The following is a 17,886-nucleotide window of genomic DNA, read 5'->3' as shown; positions in this document are numbered from 1 at the left end:
TCACACAGTTCACATTCCAATTGTTCCACCAGTTTTTTTATTGTGACATATGGCAACGTAGACAGAAGGGATCTTTGGAACTACAAAATGACAATGCAGTTTTTACTTTAAAAGGAATTGTTCCGGCTTAAAGGTTTGAAAGGTCTCAGGTTTAAAAGGTCTTAGATCTGCCCCTAACTAGTTTTATGACTTTCAGCAAGCTTCCAGTTTCTTCATCTATGGAATGGAAACAGCTGTAGGACCTCACAGAGTCGTGTGTAGCCTGCACGAGCTAGCACGCCTGTTACAGAGCAGAACCTCGGTAAAGGTAGTCACAGCACCGTGACAAAAGCAACCCCAGCAAATCTTGCCAGCTTGGAGTGAAAATAACCTAAGAGATCACCAGTTACAAGGCAGAGGGGGAAAACTTTCTCTCAACTCATCAAAAAGAAAAAAAAAAAGAATATTTACTGTTTATTTGTGCACCATTCCATAAGTTACAATGATTTTGACAGTTGTCCTTTGGAAGGTCCTGTCCTGTTGTAGACCCAGGAAGTGCTCTAGAGATGTATTTGAGAGAGAGAAAGAAGATACCTTTGAGAGCCAGCACTAAAAATCTCCAGAGTTTAAGTACCTGCAGTGGGTCCTTCTCACGTGTAGAAAAAGACTCACGGTACAATGTTCCCGCGTACCTGCATTTAAACCCAGTCCACACTCCTTTCTACAACCCACAAGGCCCTATATGATCTGACCTCTACCTGCCTTCCCATTTTCATCTCACACCACTCTCCCCCTTGCTTACTAAGTTCCAATAACACTTTCTTTTGGTTCTGGAACATTCCAAGACTTTCCTGCCTCAGCCCAACTTATAAACCTCTTTGCAGTCTGGCTTCTTCCTTTCTTTCTTTTTTTTTTTTTTTTTTTGAGACAGGGTCTCACTCTGCTGCCCAGGCTAGAGTGCAGTGGCATCATCGTAGCTCACTGCAAACTCAAACTCCCGGGCTCAAGTGATCCTCCTGCCTCAGACTCCCAAGTAGATGGGGTTACAGGCATGCACCACCACATCCGGCTAATTTTTCTATCTTTCGTAGAGATGGGGTCTCACTATATTGCTCAAGCTGGTCTTGAACTCTGGCCTCAAGCAATCCTCCTGCCTCAGCCTCCCAAAGTGATAGGATTACAGGCGTGAGCCACTACACCCAGACTGGCTTCTTATTTCTTATTTCTCAGGTCTTGCCTCAAATGTCATTTTCACAGAAAACCTTTCTCTAATCACCCTATTTAATGTGAACCTTGCTCTCATACCTCTACCACACAGACACTACCACTCTGAACCCATCATATTGGGGTTTTTTTCTTAGTAACACTTACCACACCCTGAAATTATCATATACAAACATATTTACAGCCAGTCTCTTTCTTTTGGAATATAAATCCATGCATCGTGTCATAGCTAACATCTGGGTCGTATTTTGTCATTTCAAAGCACCAATGGATACTTATAACAACTCCATTAGGTAAGAATGTTCTATTTGTAAAGATGGGGACACTGAGGTACAGGAGAGCCAAGTCCCTTGCCATGGTCACACAGCCAACAAAGACTATGGTAGCAATGAAACTTGTTTATTTCCATGCCAAGTGCTCTAGTGTCTGGGATGTGCATTTTGCTATGCTTGACAACCTTGCCTAAAATGAAAAAATATACATATAACATAAAATTACAAACATAAATTAATACAAACATACCAAAGAGCATTTTAAAATAAAGATTTAGATAAAAATCTCATAAATCTCCAAGAAAAAATGCAGTTCAAAATGGAGAAGGGTAAAACAAATAGATGCTGAGAAATGAAAAAACGCAGTTGACGTGGAGCAGATTCGGGCTCAGATGCCCAGGACAGCGTGTTTTGACATTAGTCTGCCAAGTTAGGAAGCATCCTCTGAAGGCAGGAAAGCATTGTCACTTCCATTCTACAGATTAAGATGCATAAACAGCATGCCAGTGTAGATTTGTGGGAAAAGTCATTAGAAGAGGGGCAAAAGACAGTGCTTAGATTTAGTAGAGAATCTTTGCCTCATTTTGGTTTGCTGAGAAATGCCTGGGATGTCAGAGCGCAGGAGATGGATGGACTCCTGGAATGGACCAAGCGGGAAAGCAAGAGCTCTGTAGCTCTTTGGACAAGATGCTCGCTGTTTGGAACTACATCAAAGGGGGAGATGTAGAGGAATCTCTCTGTGGGTTTGGTAAGGTCCAGAATGTCCCTTGAGGTTTTGTTTCTTCAGAAATTGATAGAAAGTCTCTCATTAGGCGTCTCCAATCGCACTGTGGGCTCACTAAAATGAGACGAATATTTCTTAAATTAAATTGTCTTCCCTGCATAGGAGGCAAAGCCTTGGCAAAGCCTATTGGCTTTAAAAGAAAACAGAGGTCTTACTGATGTTAAGACCCATTTGGCACACCACATCAGCCTGCTACTTGAATAAAAGTTGTTTCCAACATTGATGGGACTACGAACTTAGTTTGTGTCTAAAAACACATACCACTTTAACTAAAATTTAGGTAATTTTTGAAAGGTTAAATAAAAACATGGGTTTCCCTTTTTTTCTCGAATCTAATTCCATTCAACAGACATTTATGAGACATTACATCTGTGTAAGACACCGTTAAGTTGAGAGTCAAACTTAACCTGCTTGCCTCATTCTCTTAAACAGGCTTTCCTAGTACCTTGTTTATACACTGCTTTCTCACCAAGGTTTTTAAGAAAATCCTTTTAAATATTTTTCTCTTTATTCATTAACACATTTTTATGTTCATAATTGTTATGCATAGTTTAAGCACTATGGAGAACAGAAACAGAAGGAAGGAAGAGAAGAAGGGTCATTTGCTTCCTAAAAGCAGTTGAAAAAAAGAAATCTTAGCAAAGATTATGGTTACTGCTTTTCATTCTTCTAGAAGACATTTGTTATTAGGAGCCAGGTTTGGCTGCTTTACAAAGATGCAAGATATCAATAGCTTAAACAATATGGGAATTTCTCTCTCTCTCTCTCACAACACAGTCTGAGCATAAATAAGCCAGACGGAGTGATGGCTCAATGGTGTCAAGGACCCGAGTTCCTTCAATTTTCGCACTTCCATTCTGGAGTGAGGCCCTGTCTGCACGGTCAAAGGTGACTTGCCCCTATATCTGCTTTCCAGTCAGTAAGCAGCAGGAAGGAGGAGAAAAAAAGGCAATCTCCTTTCTTTCAAGGGTCCAATCTGGTCCAATCTGGTCTGTCCAATATGGCAGCCAAGAGCCATATGTGGCTCTTTCCATGCCAATTAAAGGTAACTAAAATGAAATAAAGTTTAAAATTCTATTCCTCATTTGCACTAGCCACATTTCAAGTGCCACATGGCTCCAAAGCTCCTGAATATCTTCCCCCATCTTGTCTGTCTAGCAAACTCCTATTCATTCAAGCTCTGTTTCTTCTCTCTGAAGTTTTTCTAATTTCACCCAAGTTGAGTTAGGTGCCCTCTCTTCAATACTCCCATATCATGTACTTATTACATCGAATCATAATATTTTATTTACGTTGGTTGTCTTCTCAGAAGTCTGTGAGCCTTTTTAGGGCAGGGAAAATTTTCTTTTCATCTCTACTCCATCTAACTCATCCTGGGTATACAAATATTTGTTGAGTAAATGAAAGGGCATGACTGTGTCTTATTTATCTTGCATTTCCAGGATCTAGCACAGTGCCTGGCACAGAGTAGGTGCCCAATAACTTTTATTGAATTAATAAGCAAAAGACAAAACAAAGTGGTGGGAAGTTTAAGCAAGGAGGTAGAGTCCCATGAGATGAAGATGCTAGACAGATATCTCCAGAGTTGGGGCATGTATTAGTTTCCTATAGCTGCTGTGACAAATTACCACAACTTATGCTTTAAAACAACACAGGTTTATTAATTTAAAGTTCTATAGGTCAGAAGTCTGACATAGGTTTCACTGAGCTAAAATCAAGGTGTTAGCAGGACTGTGTTCCCTCCTGGAGTCTTTAGGGGAGAATCTATTTCCTTCCCATTTCCAGCTTCTAGAGAGGCTGCCCACATTCCCTGGTGCATGGTCCCTATCTTCAAATCCTCTATCTTCAAAGCCAGCAGCAGTGGATTGAGTCCTTCTCACATTGCATCACTCTGACCTCTAACTCTGCCTCTCTCTTTCATTTTTAAGGCCCCAGTGATTACATTGGTCCTATTGGGATAATCCAGGGTAATCTCTCTATTTTAATTCAGCTGATTAATAACCTTAATTCCATTTGTGATCTTAATTCTCCTTTGCCATATAACCTAACATATTCATGGTTTCCAGGGATTAGAATATGAATGTCTTGGGGAGACAAGACATTATTTTGCCTACCACAGGGTGTTTGAGCATTGGTGAAAGTCCATATACTTAAGGTAGCACCACGGATGAGACTAAAGTGAAATTTAGTAGCTGATCATGCAGATACGAGATCTTTCTAGGACAATAAAAAAAGTGCACATTAGCTCATACACTGCTAACCAAATGTCTACTATTCTGCCAAGGAAGGGTACCCCCACCCCCTTTGTAGGGGAAGGGAAGGGATAGTACGCATTGAGTCACACATATGAAAGGCATGTGCACAATATACAAAGCTGTTAGGAACTGCCAGGTTATGGATGACAATATAATGAATGAAGTATCATTTTTCTTTAGGTACAAATGAGGCAGGAGAATGAATGGGGAAAAAGGATCTACAAAGGAGTGGCAATAGAAGAAATCATTTTGGGATTGCTTTCTTTGGGATTTAATGTCCTTGAAAAGGAAAGGTGGGGTTGAGGAAAGAGCCTCTGTAATCTGTGAACTTCAAAAAGAAAGGGTAACTTTCTGAAAAAACTGATTGTAAGCAGATGTTCAGGTAATTCAATAGTCCAGGAAGTTGGCAGCAGGATTTTATTATGACTCACGCTGTATTGTGGCTAGGAAAAGCACTTCCACTTGCAGTGGGAATGCACCTGCTCCCAGGGTTCATAAATCAAGTAACAATCCCAACAATAAACAACAACTCCTGGCACTTAACTTAGTGCTTACTATGTTCCAGGCTCTATGTACAAGAGCTCTTTCTACATGTTTTAACTCATTTAATTTCCACAATTTCATGAGGAAGTTACACATGGGAAGCTGTTACCCCAATGTTAAACATGGGAAACTGGGACACAGAATTTGAGTGACTTGCTGAAGCTCTCACAGCTAGTAAGTGATACAGTCAGGATTTGAACCTAGGCATTCTGGTTCCATGGTCCATGCCATTCAATCACCATTGCCTACTGAACATTTGGCTCTATCTAGATTCCAGAGCTATCATGTAGGTGAAATATGGGATTGACCTTTTGTTATAGGGTTTTAAATCTATTAGAAGAAAACCTTTTTAAAAAAAAAAACTTAATCCTATACAGTCCCACAAAATAGGTATGACTACTGCTCAAAAAATCCCTTTAAGTAGTTCAAGACACGTAAGATGAAAGGCCACTTTCTGTTCTTGGAAAGTATCTTCGTGCTGTCTTCACCCGTAGAGGTATCTTTTTGTGTTTTCAAACGTGGGCTTTAGAATTTAAAGGTAAGCTACTGCCCTGGTCTCTTTTCTTTTGCATCATCAACACTCAGCAATGTGCTGGTCAAACCATTCCCTCCATCATGGCTCATATTCCTGCTATCTACTCCCCTGGGAGGTATCTTTGCTCCAGCCGGCCTCTCTTTGTACCATCTCATAAATGCTGCTGGTTCCATCTTCCATAACATCACCCTCCCTCCCTTGAAATTCCTTCTCCACCTGGAGCACCACCCTATTCCAGCCATTCAAATCCCAGCCTCCTCTAGGCCTTGTCCACCAAAGCTCAACTCCCTAGCCCTATCCTACTCACAGCTTTCCTTATCTATTGGGGGGGTGGTTAGCTATGTGAAGTTGGAGGTACCCTCAAACTTATGTCCCTAGACTTCTTGTTTGCTGACACTACTCAGATTTTAAAATGGATTCTTCCACTGGGTTCTCCTAGCTTTATTAGTCTGATCTAATCCCTGAGTTCTCTTTATAATTCCTCCTCTGGAGAAAATCATCCAAAATATTCCAATCAGCCTGCCATTTTAAAGTGAAGAGACTTTGGAAATATAAACAATCCATGGGTTAGGAAATTACTCATTTTGGACAGAATTATCCAGACAAGCATGCTGAGATCCCTTCCTTTCTGGATGTTCTATAGTTATCTGTCCAGATTCAGTACTTTCCAAGCTTCTAGCTTCCTTAGTGCTCCTCAGTTGGACACAACACCCTCAGCCACACAATTTCTCTCGGCCCATTTCTTCTGCTACGAGACAAGGCTGATTTTACCAGCTCTTCAACCAGCCACAGTTCCCAAGTTCAACTTGAAGTTGACTTTTAGGCAGTTCCCCAAGACCCTGGTCTGGTTGATTTGATTCACTCCAAAGTCATCTTTTTTGTCTCCTTCCAAGTACCAACATAGATCAGCTTGTGTTCCTGACCTTTTATAATAGCCAATGCTTTCTGAGTTTCTCTCCTCACCTTTCTGCTTTTTCCTTTAACATCTGCTGCCCATCATGCCAGGGTAGCCTCATTTCTTGCTGCCCTTCAAGTAATTAGTTTCTTCCCTGATTTTTCAAGCCACCTTTGTTCTGCATTTGCATTAATTCGTCCCTCCTTTTATCTCCCCAGCATCTGTATTCATGGTGTCTTCTAATATTGTCTGCATTTGGCATCCTGCCAATGAATTGTAATCTCGGCAAGGCCAGATGGGTTGTACTCACGCTGTATGTCCTGCTTCTCCCACGAAAATCCTTCTCATTTCATACATAGGAGATGCTCAATAAATGTTAAATGATTTATAGGATCTTAGCGCTGTAAGGAATCTCAACAAAGACGTAATACAACTTTCTTCTTACACAGAGAGAAAACTGAGACACAAAAACGTTAATTTATTTGCCAAGATGGTTTCTGCCTTAGCAGGCACTATATTAAATGCATGCGTGCCTTTAATCCCTATGCACCCCACAGAAGTAGATAGTAGAATACCCCCATCCACAGATACATGGAGGCTTGGAGAGCCTGGCTTATTAGTGGTAGGATTAGACCTTTCTGACAGCAAACAATATTCTACTGTATGGATACATAATATTTTACCATTCAAAGGCCCGGCAAAGCTATAGAACAACCAGAGTTTTAAAATGCAGATTTAGTATTTATGTTTGTCGCAGACATTCTCAGTTGTTTACAAAGCAACTGTTCCCTTTCTTCCTACAAAAAGAATCCCAATTTGTTCAAACAGTGACCAAAGATTCCTTGACTTCAGGAAGAGTAGGTCCTTACTGCAGAACTCATGAGAGTAATCTTAATCAGTCTAAACTAGTCAAGGTCATCTCATTCCCTTTGCCAGTGATTGGCCTAAAGGTAGGCATGGGATACAATTCTCATCAATGAGATGTAAGCAAAAGCATCAATGAGATGGGGCAACAAAAAGCCTAAACAAAAAGCCAAAAACTTGCTAGAATAAAGATGCAATGCTGGAGGTAAGGCATCCATCATGCAACCATGAGGACAAAAGCCAACATCATTAGAATGGCAGAGTGGAGAGAGAAGTGGGGTCCTTGACAACATTTGCTCCTTGCCTGAACAACCTACCTCTAGACTTCTTGTAATATGAGACAAACAAACCCCAGGTCAGGTGTAGTGACTCACACCTGTAATCCCAGCACTTTGGGAGGCCAAGGAGTTTGTGACCAGGCTGGGCAATAGTGAGACCCTGCCTCTACAAAAAAACAAAAAAAATTAGCTGGGTGTGGTGGCATGTGCCTATAGTCTCAGCTACTTGGGAGGCTGAGGCAGGAGGATCGCTTAAGCATGGGAGTTTGAGGTTGCAGTGAGCTGTGATGATGTCACTGCACAAACAAACAAACAAAACCCAATTTAGTTAGGGCCACTATAAATCAGATTTTCAGTTTTTTACAGCTGGAAGTCTTCCTGATACACATACATATACATATGTCTTTGTTTTCCTTAAGAAAGTTAAGGAAAAGTCACACAGTATACGGTGATACCCTGCATATTCTTGGCTGACTGCTATGAAACCCAGTTCCCACTGACTCATCCACAGTAAGAATCACTTCAGTGATTTGAAAAATAACTTTTTGGGGTTATCTTGAGGGATATGAAAAATAACCTTAACAGATAACCAAGCTCAAATGTGAGGCATATTATCTTTTTCCCACCCTTAAACTAAAAAATTTCCCCCTTTCAATTGCAAATTTTTCTTGAAGAATATTTATATTCCTTATATTTTGTTGTATCAGGCTGTTAATATTCCAAAATTTTAAAAGAAATATTATAATGAGTAATGTTAATCTCTGTAGGTTAAGAGAAAAAGCAGAAATGCTAACCCTAATGCACAAAGAGGGTTCATTCCATGGGTGTAACTACCCACACCAAAAGATAAATGAAGAATTAAGGCATGTTGCAGGATAACTAAGATTTAAAAAGGGATTTAAATACACAGATAAATAGGAGAGGCAGAAATGGTGTTTTGCTCTTGAATTATACTGAAAGCTGGTTTAATTCTCCTCTCCAAGTGTGTAAAAAAGCAATAAATGACATTTACCCAATTACCCAGAATTATAAACAAAATAATTTTAAGTACTAGATATTCAGTTAAAGGGAGAAAGAGCAGATATTTTCCTATACAAAAACAGATTAGGCCACCATCTTAACCATGTTATTAATCTTTAATCTGATTTATAACTGAGAAGCTCACGTGGTCACCGTACACTAATTCATTCACAAAAAGAGAAGATTATCGAATGAGCACATTTTTTCTGGGATTTCACAGAATAAATGAGCTGGACACATTTTTTTCTATTGAACACCAAGCTATCCAAAATATTTCCGGATAATCAGAAAGGTATGAAACAGCAAATTAAGTAATGTTCAGGCAGTCCTAAGCATTATATTGCATTTTTGATAAATCTGACAAAAGTTTAAAAGTTGCAAAAATAAAAAACAATTTGAAAAAAGACCATATTGGAAAACAAAACATACCTTAGAGATGATTAATGGTTCTCCCCGCTCCAGGCCACCTTTCAAAGTAAAACCCCAGGGAGCGCCTCCCTCCAGGAACGCTTCCAGATAAACGAATCTTCCCTCAGGGGTCCTGTTAGGGTTTAGCGAGACACTAGGCTCCTCGGAGTTTTCAGGAGTCCTCATCATGCCGAACACATGATCTCTCGAGCTAAATTAAAAATGCCTGAAACAAATTCAGGCGAGCGATGCTTCTACAGCACGAGCGGTCCCCTTCTTCGTGCTACACCCGCGCCAACAGAGAGGTTTGGAGAAACGAGCTCTTGCATCTGTAAAATGTTCTTTCCAAGCTGAACTCCAAGATGCTGAACCAGAAGGAGTTTTCACTCCAACATTTCGGAATGCAAATCCTCCTCCTGGAATTCTGGGTTCTCACTGAGGCCCCCAGTGGTATATCTACCGCTCCGCTCCGTCAGTATAAACTTCCAATGTCACTCTGAAGATGGCTTTTATTTCACACATACACCCACCAAAACCTTCTCTGCTATTTTACAGAGATATTTAAAAGCATCTCACAATATGGGAAGAAAATTGCAAAAACTCAAAGGAATACCTCATTTTTGATTGATTATCAACCCTTTCTTCCTCTCCCAGCGAAATTTACCATTACAATAGCCTCCTCCCTCCCCAGAAGTAGCTTCAAAAGAAAGCAAGCACTTACTATGCTTCTGCTCGCTTCAGAATTTTCTAATTTGTCCCCAAGAGACAGAAAAGCTGGACTAAAACTTTTTACTTCTGTTTTTTCAGCAGTAAGTTCAGAGTTTGGTTCTTGGGAAAAAAAAAGGTTTTTTTGCAGGATGTAGAGAAAATGCAAAAAAAGCATGGTAAATTAATCCTCATTGGAAAAAAATATCAAGGAGGCAGCTCAGTTCTTTTCTTTGGTGTTCTCAGTGATGATCCGCCACCGCTGCTGCCGCCCGAGCCACTTGCCTCCTCTGCGAGAAACAGCAAGGAAGTGAGAGGGGAATGGATTAAGGCAAAGAGAGGCATTGCAACCTTTCTGCACAGTAAGCACTGCTATGCAGAATTCAGTTCACCACAAAGACCTGACAATCAAAACAGTCTTACAGTTGATAAAATGGAGAAAGTTAAAAATACCATACAGATGGCTAATTACCAAGGGGTAGAAAATAGTTGCTAGAATAGCCCCGCCTCGAACCAATTAAAGCAGAATTTCAGAGAGTGAGACACAGGCATTGGTGTTTTTAAAAACCCCCGCAGGCAATTCTGCTGTGCAGCCAAGTTTGAGAGGCAGTGCCTAAGCCATTTGGGTAAACATTTAAATGTCAAGGTAGTGGCACAAGGGCTCTCGTTTTTTATTAGAAGAAAATACCATCAAGTATTAATATCAGACATGACCAGCTTCTCATCTTGAGATAGACTCTCCAATCAAATTTCTGCTTGTTTGACTCAATACAAACACAGGAGGCAGGCTTCCTTCTTTATTTTAATTGTTACCGACTCTGATTATTTGTTATCTCCACTCTTCAAATGAAAAGAAATCCGTAGTGCTTTAAGTCCTAGGCACTCAGGGTGGAATGTTGTTCTGATTTCAGGTTATCAATGTAATTTTGTGATAATGTTATACAAAATTTAACATTACTCCTTTTTATTTGAAATTTGAATAGTGGAAGATAACTGCTGTCTCTTTTACCCAGAAGCCTCAGCTATTAAGTTATTGGAACAAATTAGGATTATTTCCAAGGAATATGTTTACTAAAACTTTTTTCTGTTTGAAAGTAGAGATTATGGGAATTATGTTGAACACTGAAGTTAAAAACTACTGTAGGGTTTGGTAACAATTTGATTTTGGTGTTTATACTTATAATTAATGAAAAATTGGTATAGAGAAGCCCCTACGTGCAATTAAGACTGTGATATTTAACTTACAACACAGGACATGTGTTATTTAATTTTTCCTATTAGCTTCACCTGAAGGACTCAAAGACAGAATAAATAAATAAAATCTCATTTTTATGTAATCGTAGTAATTTAGTGAAAACGTAAGGTGTACCAAATGAAAGTAAGTAGTAAAGATTGGCTGATTCTTAAGGGTAATTTATGCAATTTTTATTGCAGTTTCCTATTACAGCTTAATTTATAAAGTAAGAATAAAAGGAGAAACATTGGCTTTTGTTTCACTCCATCATTCAAAGTACATATATATTTAAATAAAATTCCTAAGTAAATAAACAGCTTTTTTCTGAAAAATTATTTTTGAGGCTCTTATGAACTTGCTCCTAATACACTTTTTTTTTAAAAAATGGGATTTTTACCGAATCAACATTTAAGTAATGAAGCTAAACAGAATTTCAGTCAGGAGGAATAACTCCAAGAGATCTATTGTACAACATGGTGATGAGTTAATAGTAATGTATACTCGAAAATTGCTGAGTAGATTTTTAGTGCTCCCACCACACAAAAAATAAGTATGTGAGGTTATGGGTATGTTAATGAACTTGATTTAGCCATTCCACAATGTATACATGTGGGATGTTCATGTTGTACACCATAAATATATACAACTTTTATTTGTCAATTTAAAAACTAATAAAAATATATCAAAGTAATAAAGCTGAAAACAAAAGGCAAAGGAAATAAGAAAAAGATAAGCAGAATATGAACTCAGTGCTTGTAGACTGATGAAACCTCTATTTTAAGTTATCACCAAAAACATTTAAGAAACATATTCAATGAAAATTGATACATAATCTGAAAAAAAATGTGCAAAACATCATTTTGTGACTACTCAGTATAGCATCTTATAGACCAGGGTGGGGATAATCTTTTTCTCCATCTTCCATTGCTCAGACTCAAAGAATGTTAAAGCTGTAAGAGACAATCTGCCCACCCCTTATTTTTGGAGGTAAGGACACAGAGGTCACCAGAAGGTTAAACAATCTCACCAGAGTCATCCTACGAGCAGCATAAACAGGCATGAAATTAAAATCTTCAGACATCTAGGGATGGAACTCAACTCAAGCCAGGTCTTTTGCATAGCTTATGGTAAAAAGACAACTTTTTTGAGGGACAGCATTGCTAATTCATAAGGAGAACTTCTGTTAGGGCATGTGATTTAGACCCAAACTTTTCATTAGAGAATTGAAATCAGACTCTCTCCTCCCCAAGGAGAGAAAGACAACTCTATTGTCTCAAGATGCTGACAGTGGAAAGGTCAGAAATCTCATTGGGAACAGCGTAGTTGTTTTTCTAAATCCTCAGCATAGGATCCAGGCATTTTGGTGAAGGACTTGGTTTTGCCTGTTCAGCATCTCTGGGGAACCACTCCTTCCTTCTTCCCCTATCCTGTGGTGCTTGTGGGCTGATCCTGCCCTGGCTCCAGAGTGCACATAAAGAGTCAGATGTCAAATGCTCCCAGGTTCAAATGATTGGTCTGTGGATGGGCATTTGACTCACAGGTGGCCAATGTTATAACTAGAAATTTTACTAGTGCTGTCAAAAAGGGGCATTCTCTCCACAGGGTTACTAAGTTCATAGATAAAATCCTGAAGTTGCTGGAAGTCATCTTTGCCATCACATGCCTGAGAAAGATGCCAACCTGAGAAAGACAATCTTTAAGATATGCAGGTAGGCCGGGAGCAGTGGCTCACACCTGTGATCCTAGCACTCTGGGAGGCCGAGGCAGGTGGGTCGTTTGAGCTCCGGACTTCGAGACCAGCCTGAGCAAGAGCGAGACCCCGTCTCTACTAAAAAATAGAAAGAAATTAACCGGACAACTAAAAATATATAGAAAAAAATTAGCCTGGCATGGTGGCACATGCCTGTAGTCCCAGCTACTTGGAAGGCTGAGACAGCCTTACTCTGTTGCCCCGGCTAGAGTGCTGTGACATCAGCCTAGCTCACAGCAACCTCAAACTCCTGGGCTCAAGTGATCCTCCTGCCTCAGCCTCCTGAGTAGCTGGGACTACAGGCATGTGCCACCACACTCGTCTAATTTTTCTGTTTTTAGTAGAGACGGCGGGGTGGGGGGGATGGGGGGGGCTGGTCTCACTCTTGCTCAGCCTGGTCTCGAACTCCTGACCTCAAATGATCCTCCCGCCTCAGCCTCCCACAGTGCTAGGATTACAGGTGTGAGCCACAGTGCCTGGCCTTTGTGTATTATCTCTATCAATATTTACTATATCGGAAAATTAAAACAGAAAACATTTGAAAGTATTTATTAATTCATTTAAAAATAATAATAAATCCCTTACATGTGAAAATAACTAACATTATTAAGAAAAATAATTATTCTTTTTAAAAATGTTACTGAGAAGGCATTGTTTTACATATTTGCAAATCTCTTTAACGGCTGGTTTAGTAGAAAACAGTCAGATTTTACTATCTGTGTCTGTTTTCAGTCTGTTTAATATCACATGTCATACGGTCACTGGAAAGCTCCAGTATACATTTGTGAGAGGACACGTGGAAAGGGCAGACAATGTCTTAGTATTATTATGAAAATGGTTTTGACCTTGAGGATCCCACCTCCAAGTCTTCGGACCATACTTTGAGAACCGCTGCCTTAAGCAGACATAACCATGCCTAAAGCCATCCCAGTCCTACAATTACCAGTTTTATGAGCCCATAAATAGCTGTTTATTTTTTCCTTAAACCAGCCAGAGCTGGGTTTCTGCTACTTGCAGCTGCAAGAGTTTTGAGCAATGCACAATGAAACCCTTGGAGGTTCCTCCTGATTTGGGAGAAAGTTTAGGGAAGCTTAGCACAGTCTCACAAATGAAGCTTCACATCTTGTCTTCTCTCATTCCACTACTTCCCTCCTTCCTTCTGCCTCAAACCTAGAATTACTCCTACTTTCTTAATCAAATTCTTCCCTTTGTGAGAACCTAGAATTACTCCTACTTTCTTAATCAAATTCTTCCCTTCGTGACAAATAGATACAACAAAACTCGCAACTTTACTTTCTGTCTCTATATAAAAAATTCCCACCGTGAGTAATTGAGTTCATATTGCTCTGCTAAGAATATGGCCCCAGAACAGAAAAACATTTCAATCATATTGACTCTGCCACTTGTCTAGCATTCCTACACCAAACATTCTTTTAAATGTCATTTGCCTGTTTTGGCTTTTTAAAAATCCCACATCACTCTTTTGTGCTCTTCAAAATTTTCATTTCTTGGTTTTAATCTTTCATAGTATTCCCTAATGTTTTTCTTTATTTTGGCTAAAGTTTTAAGTATGAATTTCAACTTACTGCATTTTTTTGAATGCTTCTGAATTGAATATTTAAAAGATTGAAAATGTCACTAGATTGTCTATGAAAATAAAATCAGAGCGACCCCTAGTGGCTTTTCTGGCTCACCTAAATAATCAGTAAAATAACTGTAGAAAATAGTTAAATTACAGGTTTGTAAGGTTATTAAGTCTTTCTTAGAAATAATGACTAAGAACAACTCCAAATAGACAGAATCAACCTTATTTTAAGGTTTTCACAATCTGTCTAGACAGCCTTTCAGAGGCAAAAAGAATCATGTCTTTATGAATCTCTTTAAGATTGAGGAAAACTTTCCCTGCGGACCTTCCCTCGCTTCTACGTGCCAAGAAGTGGATTACATACCTCCTCTGGAAAAAGTCACTTGGAAGAGGATTGAAAGCACAAAAATTAGTTTAAGTAATCAGGATCTACCTGGTACAACTTCCCCTGAAGCACAAGGCTCTGTAGAATGTGGTGTTGAATACTCCAACGAACTGGGCTCTGTGAGAAAGGAGGAAGGGAAAAACGATGTTGGATATGCAATTTACAGCATGTACATCGCTAGCTGCCCAAAGGGTTGTCACAAAACTATCAAAGCACAATCAATTCAAATCTTTTGGAAATTATCATGATGTTCTTTCTGTATCCTGAATGAGGCAGTAGTTTCACAGATGTATAAATCTGTCAAAAGTCATGAAATGATATACACTTTAAATGAGTGCAGTTTATTGAATGGAAATTATACTCTAATAAAGTTAGTTTTTAAAAAACTTAAGGACTCCATGGACAGATGAATAAATGACTAAAATGCAGTATATACGCACAATGAAATATTATTCAGCCTTAAAAAGGAATATAAAATAAGACACTATAATTAATCAGTTCATAACAGTCATAGCTGTCACAGGAAATATTGTAGTAGGTTATTATTTTAAAAAGCTGGTCGAAATATATGCACAATCTTATACTGTTTACTTCCTAGATGGGAAGTAAAGGATCTTAATAAGAATATGGCTCGGCAAAAGGAACAGTATTAAGATCTTAAACAAAAGATGATTATGATAAAGGGTAAGTTTTCTTTCCTTTGGAAAAAACATAGTTGGCTTCAAAGACACTAGTGACAACAGTGAATGTCGTCAATGGCAGAATCAAGGCCTAGAGGAGAAAAGGCAGTCTGCCTTTATTTTATTAGCTGTTTCACTTCTATCTCCTACTTCTACCCCTTTTTTTCATCCATCTGTAAAAGAAAGTTTTTATCATCAATTAAAAAAAGATTTGTATTTTAAAAATCCATATCAGTTTTTAACTGCAAAGAGAGATTAACTGTAAAGGGACACAAGGGAACTTCCTGGGGAGACAGAAATCGTGACTGGAGTGTTGGCTACTAGGTGCATACAATTGTCAGAAGTCATCACTTTAAAAGTACACTTAAAATGAATGAATTTTACTGGAAGTGAGTATATCTCAGTAAAATTGATTTTTGAAACCTCAATCAGCTCTAAAGCATAGAACATTTCTATGCTTACGATGGTATATGAGAGTCTTCTTTTAAAACTAGTTTCAAAAGTAGCTCCAAATTAGAATTTACTCATCTTCTTAATCCATTCTGCAGGAAGTGTTCCCAGGAATCTATTCACAATTTCTTCTTGGAATGCTCTTTTCTCAGAGAGCCACGTGGTTGCTCCCTGTATCCTTGGAGGTTTTGCTCAGACGTCATTGGTCCTTCCTTGCTCTATTTACATTTCCACACATCCTTACACTGCTTCTCCCTTCTTACCTCATTTGTCTCTACTGCACTTACTACAGTTTAATACATTAATTCTGCTGTGGTGATTATTTATAATCTGTCTTCCCCCGCTAGAATGTAAGTTCCGTGAGGGCAGGGTTTTGGTCTGTTTTGTTCACTGGTATTCCTGGTACACAGTTGGTGGTCAGTAAATATTTGTTGAATGAATTCAAGCTTTCTAATTAAATATATTCAGAGAAGAATGTCAGAACATTAACTAAATGGTCTTTAATATTTTATGCCTTATCTAGTTGCAAAAATTCCTGGAGATGATTTGCCATTTATCCCTCCACAATATATACTGAGTCACTTTGATGTGTCCAGCTCTGTACCAGGCACTGGGGAAATATGGCTACCAAATAAGACGTAAAATAGAAGTTTTTAAACCATAGTCAGGAAGGGAAAATATGCATACAAAAAATCCAGGCTACTGTAATTCTGGTTTAACATTGCATTTTGTTTTGAAGCTCTTTGGTGGTTTTTAAGGTTTTAAGTCATAAAGGAAACAGAATGGTTAAAGTAATTTTATAAAATCTATACTATATGCTAAATAAAAATGTGTTTTTTCCTAAATGCCATTGGTTTACAAAACTGTATTGGGTGAAGAAAGATTTTTTTTTTGAAGTAAGGAAATTGTGAATTAAATTTTAAGTGACCCTACATATACACCATGTATATGATATCTGAAGTGCTTTTCTGGTACAATTTTAATAGATGTTTTTGTACTAAGATGAAGTTCTATGCTTTGATTTTATAGAATCATATTCCCCCCCAACCCCCCAGTTAGAAAGGCCCCTTTAAGTAATGACTACAGCTAACATTTTGCAGGTGAAAATACTAATGCTTCAAAAGTTCAAATGATTTGCCCAAGCTAGTGCCAAAACTCAGACCAGGCCTGGGTTCCATGCTTAAATTGACTGAGTCTTAATCGAATCCTCACAAAGGCCAGCTGCCATTCAGATTGACAGCATTAGGAAGGACACCCTGGTTCCTTGAAGGCAGAAACAAGAGCTTCTTTGTATCTCCCTAAGTGCCCAGCACAAAATCTGGTGCAGAGTAGGAACCAATGGAGGTAGATATATAACAACCTCAGACCTAAAGAGCTTTTGGTGACTTGGGCCCTATATGACCAGAACCCCCCAACCTCCACTTGTTCATCCACTCAGCTCAGTCCTCACTGGGCTCTTGGTTGATTCTCAGACATACCAAACACATACCTGGAAAGCTCTGCCCCAAATATTCACATAGATCCCTCCCTTCAGTCCTATAGTTCTCTGCTGAATGTCACTTTATCCATGAGACCTTCTCAGACCACACTATGAAATGGCACCCCACTCCCTGACCTTCTGACTCTGTCCCCATTACACTTACCCCCACTGACATATTTGAACTTGTCTGTGCATTGCTCATCTTCCTCCACGAGAATGTAAGCTCCACAAGCGTGGAAACTTAATTTTGTTCCTTGCTTTATTTTTAAAACCTATACATGGCATCTGGCAGGTGCTCTGTAAATATTTGTGGAATGAATGAATGGTAAAGGAACTCTGGACCCCTTTCTCTATCTTTAAATTCTTTATTTTAAAAGCTAAGAAGCTGGTTTTAATTCAGTATTTCAAAATATCATAAAGTAATACTGCAAGACACTTTAAAATGTGAAGAATTTTATAATAAAATCAGGTGTACTTTTCATATATATGTGGATTTAAATAGTTGTATGCTATTCTAATTAACACACATCTTTTCATTAAAGACTTCAAAAAGAAAAAAA

Source organism: Lemur catta, chromosome 19, assembly GCF_020740605.2.
Source record: "Lemur catta isolate mLemCat1 chromosome 19, mLemCat1.pri, whole genome shotgun sequence".
NCBI classification, from domain to species: domain Eukaryota; kingdom Metazoa; phylum Chordata; class Mammalia; order Primates; family Lemuridae; genus Lemur; species Lemur catta.
This window is presented reverse-complemented; position numbering follows the sequence as displayed.